This window comes from Pinus tabuliformis, chromosome 5_2 (assembly GCF_031772625.1).
Source record: "Pinus tabuliformis cultivar Carrire ecotype Pingquan chromosome 5_2, CPIR1, whole genome shotgun sequence".
Taxonomy (NCBI): Eukaryota; Viridiplantae; Streptophyta; class Pinopsida; order Pinales; family Pinaceae; genus Pinus; species Pinus tabuliformis.
Genome location: NC_142306.1, coordinates 337,986,395 through 337,995,024, shown reverse-complemented (window position 1 = coordinate 337,995,024; position 8,630 = coordinate 337,986,395).

The following is an 8,630-nucleotide window of genomic DNA, read 5'->3' as shown; positions in this document are numbered from 1 at the left end:
TAAAGCTAGCCATATATCTATATTTATTTTTGTTTTTTTTATTATAGTTGACATTGTAATTTTGTTCAGTGACTATTTTAGTGTCAATTTGATATTGAGTATGGAATTACACATCTCCTCATACTTGGCTATAAAATGTGCTTCTCAACACAATTAATATATTTTTGTACATTGCCACCCACTACAGGAAAATTATTAAATAGTGAATATATACAGGTGAGGAGAAGATGTTTAGATGAAGGAGGATTAACCTGTTAATGGAGTTTTAATTAACCCAACATTTTAGACTTTCAAGTGAGTCCATCTTCACGGGATACGCTAATAGTATAAGAGAAGATTAATGATTATTGTAGAGTTGAAACTTATGTGTGTATAAATATAGATTGGAAAGGAATAATGAGAAAAGATTAAGTCAGCCTTATTTATTTTATATTTAATATTTGTTTAATAAATTATTTAGTTAGGAATTAATTTGATTTTCTTATGAAAATTGGGGTTATTAATGTAGATTAATGAGTTTTAATTTAAGGATGAATTATGTTTATCTAATTTGTGTTTATTAGATAGACATCTTAGGTTTGATTATTTATATATATATATATGGGGTTTGAGAATATGAAATATGATTTATTTATTTGGTTTATTTAATGTGATGATCTTTAGTTTAATTATTAATTTGATTCATTTATTATGTTAGTTCTTTAAGACTTTCTTTTACTATTATTCTAATAGGTTATATTATATACTATTATTCTAATAGGTTATATTAATGTTTATATAGTAACGTTCCTAACTTTATTATGAGGATAAGTTTTTTAGATTATTTATTTCGTTGTTAAATGAATTTCATAACTTTTAAGATTTATTTATTTATTTATTATTTATATTTTTTTTTACTAGTGATTAAGAGCAAGTTGATTTATAGGAAATGAATGAGTTATGAGATATTAACTCATTCATTAATATGGTAGGTTGGTTAAGAGCAAGTTGATTTATAGGAAATGAATGAGTTATGAGATATTAACTCATTCATTAATATGGTAGGTTGGTTATTAGGGTTAAAATTATTTATATTGTTGTTAAATGAATCTTATAAATTTTTGGAGTAAAATTTTATTATTATGGTGTTATTATGTGTATTGATTAAGCGCATATATATTGATTAGGCATTGTTAAGTTTTAAGCCATCATCTCGATTTAGGTTGTTTTTCCTTTTTTCTATTTCGATGGCTTCTTTGACCTTTCTTTTAAGATGATGGTATTCTGTTTTAATTAACTTGGCTTCTTCCATATAGATGTAGTGTTGGGAAGAGTGAACATGATCTGCTAAGGCAGATTTTGAGGTTCTTTCTCTTCATAGGTCAGCAGCATGTTCTTTGATTCGAATGTTAAATGATCTTCTTGTTTCTCTTATATATTCTTTCCCGCATGAACACGGTATAATGTAAACACCTTTTTGATAGTTTGGGTTTATGGGGTCTTTAACAGATTTGAAAAATTGTCTAATGTTGTTGGGGGGGTGAAGGCTACATTGATCTTATGTTTGTTCAGAATTTTAGAAATTTTGTTTGTGGTGCCTTTTATATAAGGAAGGGAGATTCTGGGGTTTTCATATTTATGTTCTTTATCTTTGTTGTTTTGATTATTTATGTTTAGGGATTGGTGCATGGCCTTGTTAATGGTGTTTTTATTATAGCCATTTTGTTAAAAAACTTTGTGAAGATGGTTAAGCTCAAGATTTAGATGGTCATGGTCTGATATTCTAGCAGCCCTGGTGGTTAAGGTTTTAATGATACCGATTTTTTGTTTAGGGTGGTGATGTGAATTAGCATGAAAATATTTATTTGTGTGAGTTTTCTTCCTAAAGACTTGGAGCCCAAGTTTCCCTTCTTTTTTAGATAGAAGGATATCTAGAAGGGAAGTTTATTGTCTGTTTCCATTTCAATGGTGAATTTCATATGTTTAGAGAGACTGCTTATATGATTTAGGAATAGGTTAAGCTTCTCTTTCCCATGACTCCAATTGGCGAATATATCATCTACATACCTTTTCCATTCCTTAGGGGTGTAGGGAAAGGAGTTGAGAGCTTTCAACTCAAATTTTTCCATAGATGTTAGAAATTATGGGGGATAGAGGGGAACCCATAGCTACACCATGGGTTTGCTCATATATTTTACCTTTAAAACTGAAATAGGAGGATTTTAAGCAAAGTTTTAAAAGATCCACTGTTTCCTTATCTGTGATTTCCCTCACAATATTAATGACCTCATCAATAGGGATCATTGTGTTCAATGATACAATGTCAAAGCTTACCATGAGGTCATCATCCTTCATTTCAAGGTTTTTAACCCATTGGACAAAGGAAGATGAGTCTTTAATGTAAGAGGAAGTGTTTCCTGACAAGGGTCTCAGCTTTTTGGCAAGGTATTTAGCAAGAAGATACGTAGGAGAACCTATGGTGTTTACTATAAGTCTAAGGGGGATGTTATATTTATGAACCTTAGGGGCACCATAAATTCTTGGCATGATTGAGCTGTTAGGGGTGATTTTATTTTTTGTGATGCCATCAAGAGAGGATTCTTTAATTTTCTTGGTTACTTTCAGTAGGAAATTTTCATAGGGGTCTTTATTGATAATTTTATAACCCCCGATTATGGTGGACGAGATGACGACGTGTGAGATTATGATGAAGGTGGGAAGGTGGCAATGCAAATCACCTCTCAATATAATTATACCACAAGACGTTGAGAACGCCTGCAGGCAAGGTAGAAACCCGAGGCACAGAGACGACAGAGTAGTGGAGGAAGAAGGAGGAAGGAACGACAGCGAACGGACGATGGGACGTCGGGTAGGTGGCAGCAGATTAATAAGAACAAGCAAGGGCAGAGCCGAAGATAGTATGATGCGAAGGAGGGAAACGAAGGGAGCGAGAAGCTGGCTAGTATTCTCTACAATTAGTCTCAGGAAGGGACAAAAGACAAAGGCAGGAAGAATGAGAAAGGCTGGAGTCGAAGTTGGCAAGGTAGGAAGACAGATAGGACAGGACAAAGGCATGCAGGGAGCACAGTTCGATACTGAGCAGGGTCAGCCGGAGACAAAAAAACAGATGGCTTGGGAGGAAGAGAAGACCCTTGAGCATAAAGACCAATTTCATCCTAGGAAAGGAAGGGCGGGGATGGCCAAAATGTCCGAGAAAGAGCAGCAAGGGGAGGGTATGAATCTGGCTAGGAAAGTCAAGGAGCCCAGAAGGGAGGAATTCACAGGGAACGCGTCCTTTGAAGTTGGGCAGGGGACTCAGGCAACTACCAGGGACAAACCAGTTAACCCAGGGCACGGAAGAGGATGCAGAGGTAGAGGGAGAGCTTGTCATTCCGACAGACAAGAGTTTAGAACCCCTTCACCAGCACGTCAGAGACGAGGTCGGAGAACGATGAAACATATGGTGCAGGAGACAGAAAAGGCCTACAAAGAAGGAATAGACGTCGATATCTACAGGCTCATTCAGGAATTAGAAACAAAGGCAATGCAGGAAGACTTAGAACCAGAGATGGAAGACTGGGGCAACCTGCTCCATGACCCGGGCAACACCGGGGGACGCCTGTCCTTATACAAGCAGGCCTTACATGTATATTGGGTGGTGAAGCAGTTAATAGCAAAGGAAATGGAGCAGGTTGCAGTGGAAATGGCAGAGATGGCTCAAAGCATACCAAATTTGAGGAGAGAAATGAAAAACCTCCAAATTACTTTGCTCATGCAGGACAATAAGTTGGAGGAGATTCAAAAATAGCTAAAGAAGCTAGCTACATCGACCCGAGACGAAGACACTCAACCTGAAATCATGGTAGATTAATCCCTCTAGATTACTCCAATGGTTTTCCTCGTTAATTCTCTGAGAGAAAGCTCTCCTTTTTTGTTCTGTTTTAGTTGCAAATGTTGATAGGAAACCAGATTAGAAATTTTGGCAGTGTAGTTTACTTGGCATGGATTTGCAGCCTTTGTCTTTTTTGTTAGTGGTTGGCTTATAAAGACTTAAGGTGGCCAACAGACCCGGTTTCCCTTCTGGGCGGGTTGAGTCTGCCAAATGCTTGTACTCATTTCAACCTAGATAAATAGAAAAACAGAGGTCCTTAGCTTACAAAAAAAAAAAAAAAAATTTATAACAACCACTTCCATTTAGGTGTTCTTCCATCTTGTTGTCATAATCCATCCTATTCATGATTACTATTGTATTTCCTTTATCGGCTTTTAGGATGACTATGCCTTTGTTTTTCCTAAGGTTGTTTAAAGCTCTTTTCTCATATTTAGTTATGTTTAAGGGGGTGGGTTTAGAATTTTTGAGAATTTTAGCAATGCCATGTCTAATTTCTTCACTTTTAATTATATCCAGGTCTTTGATAGCAACTTCAATATTGCTAATGATCTCATTTACGGGGATTTTATTGGCGGTTATGGCGAAATTTAAACATTTTTCAGAATGGATTCGGTAGCATGGTCTAATTGGATGTTGGTTAAGTTAATGATCTGAGAATTTTGATTAAGTGTGGGATTGGTTTCCAGGTTCATTAGGACACTATTAGGGTTGATGGCTTGCGTATTTCCAATGAAAGGGTCATTACACTGCACATCGATGGATAATGGAAAAGGGATAGCGCTGTCTAATTTGGTGAGGTGAGGAATGGGATTACTATTAGCTGAGTTCGGTTAGCTAGTGACCAAGAGGTTGTTAGTTCTCTCGATATCCACATTGGAACATGTGTACCTCCCGGAGGTAAGTGTTATTCAGATTCACGTTGAGTGGAATGGGTTTGGGTGAAACGGTTGCCAAATCAATGGTTGCTGAGCTGGAGAGGGAATGCGCTACTACGCTCGTGTTTGAGTTTAAATCCATGATGTGATTTATCTCAATGTTGTTGGTAGACTGCGTCATGCTGGAAGGAGAGTTCTGGCGTGCCAGGAGTGATGCAATGCTATGGGTGGATTTTATGGTCCCTTCATTACTAAGGAAGTACGCAGAGGGGGCAAACTTGTTGGTGACAGAATGTGTCGTGCCAGCATGGATTAGGGGAGGATTGAATTCAATGATGGATGCACTATTCAAAGCATTGTGAGGGAGAGAAATGTAGTCAGTGGTAGCGGAATTGGAGAGAGTCGTGTTAGATGATCTGTGGGTAATGGATTTATTGGAACCGCTGGTCTATCCACTGAATTTGAGAGAAATTTGAGATCAGAACAGTGAGATGGAGAACTGAGGGGTGATGCAATGGTGAAGTGGTTGGATGCTATGTGCACCATAGTGTTGTGGCAAGGATTGGATTCGATGGTGCCTACGTTGCTAATAGAGTACATAGAATTATTTTTGATGCAATATTATACATTGCATGAAAATAATATTTCATGAAATATAGTCACTGACCATATGAAAATTATTTTTGATGAATTGTTATGTATTGCATGAAAATAACCTTTCATACAATGCAATGTATTGCACAAGCAAACGAAAGTTATTTCCATGATATGTGTTGCACTTTTCTTTGCAGTGTAACCAAAATAATCTTTCATGTGTGATATACCATATTGAATTTTTTCCTTCGTCTAGAAGTGATTTGTTACATATGAAACCTAATATTATTTAGTGCATTACACATAAAAATAAAGTGTAGTTAAATTTTATAACATTTTTCTTGTACATAGTGGGAAAACTTATCATAAGTAGTAGGGACATCATTCATTACTAGTATCTATAAATTCAAGGTGACTTGTGATTGTTATTCGTGGAAGACCACACCATTTGAAATTACCTGCTAGTGGTATGTAAGGGGGAAGGTTTTCCCTCCTGCCAAATGCCTCTGTGTCTTGGGTGGTTAACATGTTTCCTTACATTTAAGGAAGATGAGCAATTAGCCAAACATAAGCATTTTTATGGCATACTCTAAGACGAAATACCTTATAACAGTTTAAATTTTGCGCTTTTAAAAATAATTACTAATAACTATATATCTTGATGCCACTGGGGTTCCTTCTTGCTATTCAACATGGTGGCTAAATCATTTTGGATCGATCTCGAACTTGCTCATTCTTCACTCCCTTATATATCTGATGTGAGATATTTTAAATCTTCCTAATCAGACTCATTCTTGTTCAAACATATAGTGCCCTTAAGTGTTCACCATTTACTCTACATTAGAACCACAATCCAACCCCAAGCAATGAACACAATGTTTTATGCACGAACCTCAAATTTCATATATCCTTAGCACCAAGTTTCAACTCATTCTTTCTCACATGACCATGGCATGTAAACTTAAACTAAATTCTAAAGGTGCTAAGCATTTAATCCCTTTCCTGTTATATGCAAAATTGCTCAAACTCCAAACTCTTTAATACTTTGTGTTTACCTTGTTACCCAGCTTCCAACTAAGGTCAGTGACTAGTGCTTAATTGAAACTCATTTGTGTTTGGGGACTGGGTGATCCAGATGGTCTTAAATTTACTTCAGACCCATATTAATTTAGTGATCCAGATATCTGCCTCACTCTACTCCTTGATATGGTCATCTGAAGTTTGAATGGATCTAGACGTACCACATCTTCGCCACTCTTGTATTCATTGTCAACTGGATTACTTTTCAATGTAGGAAATTCTATCTAGGGGTTATCAAGCCTAGATGCATCTCCACACAATTTTATCTGGTTCCAAGACCTCAATGTCTCTACTCCCAATGGTCTTGAACTTCAATATTTCAATGGAACACTTCTCAACATTTGTAGGGTTTATAATTACTTACTAATATGGATGCATCATCCTAATCTAAAACTATTTGTAGCCAATGTTGGGGTTCATATTAAACCTTTGATCCACCGATGTATATAACACCCTATCAAAGTTGGATGACCTAGTTATCCCTCTGATCCACCAGATACGTCACATCACTACTTTATGTTGAATATATTTACACACAGTTTAATCCACAAGTGTTGATCAAAATATATAATCATTGGAGGCTCAAATTTGTATGAGGATAGCTAGATGACTTATGATATCTAGAATTTTTTCTCTATTGCATGACTATTTTGTACTTTGTAGGAACTCAATAGGTCCACCCCACTATCAAAATACTTTCCTTCTAGTCTTAGAACCTTAGCTCTATGATCTCTTCAACTTCAAAAAAACGATTTCATCTTGGGAAAAGCATGAGGACCACCCTAGTTACATTCAATTTCATAAAATTAACACACATTTATAGGAATCAAATAATTTTTGATTGTATATAATAATTGTTATGCAACTAGCTCACAAAGCAGAAGAAAAGATATAGAAACAACTTAAAAATTATCTCCTTTACATTACATAAATGAACAATTCTTGGATGATACAAATGATAAGACCTCCTTGGTATATATAGGAGTCTAAGGGGTCATAATATAATCAAAGCCTACATAACAATAATAATGTAAGGGAACGAAAATAACAATAGTGGGCTTCTATGGGGCACAACAGTAACAATATGAGGGATACATGGGCACAAAACAACAATAGGGGGATACACTAACAACAAAAATAAGGGGGATACACTAGTATTATATGGAACTAACATGCCCCTCTCCTTCAAAAAAGTGTTGTCCTCAACACTTGAGTAGTTCTAGATGCTTCTATATAATTTTCTCATCCTCCCATGTGGAATCTTCAGCAGGTAAGTTCATCCACTTAATGAGATACTCTGAAATTAATCAATTATGTAGCTTTCGAGTTCTTGTTTTCATGACTCATTAAGGATCAAATATGATTTTTCCTTCTTTTCCAAGTTTTGGAAACACAGTTTTAACTAAGAGCTTGTAACAGATAAACTTATTCAAGCATGGAACATGGAAAACAGGGTGTACTCAGGATGATGCAGGTAACTCCAATTTGTATGCCATAGTACAAATATTTTGCAACACCTTGTAAGGACCATAGTACTTGGGTGATAATTTATTATCCTTCTTAGCTTACTTAAGGGACATTTTTTTATATTTTCGTAGCCATAAAAATACATAGTCGCCTAAGTCAAAACTTCTATCAAAACGATGTTGATATTCCTGTTGCTTAATTCAATTATGCGCCAAAGTGAGGTTATCCTTTAAGAGTTGGAGAACTTATTATTGATGATCGATGTGATATTCCACTACTTGAACCATATAATTTTCTCTTAAATATGATGTGGTGGATGGTGGATGATATCCATAAAGTTCCATAAATGGGGTCATTTTTGTTGCAGTATGGAAGGAAGTGTTATACCACCATTCAGCCAGAGGTAACCACTTGACCCATTATGTTAAGATAACCTTCCAAATATTTTCCACTATCTCAATTTTCCCTTTGGATTGAGGATGATAAGGTGAGCTATGAGCTAATTGAGTACCAAGACAAAAAAGTAATTCCATCCAAAATTTTCCAGTGAAAATGGGATCTTTGTCACTTACAATAATATTTGGTTTTCTATGTAGGTTTTGAATTGTTTCCATAGATGCAATAGCAAGTTTATTGGCTTTAAAAGGATTATATAATGCACAAAAGTGTGCATACTTTGTAAGTCTATCAACTACTACCATGATGACACTCTTTCATTCAGACTTTTGCAAACCTGTGATAAA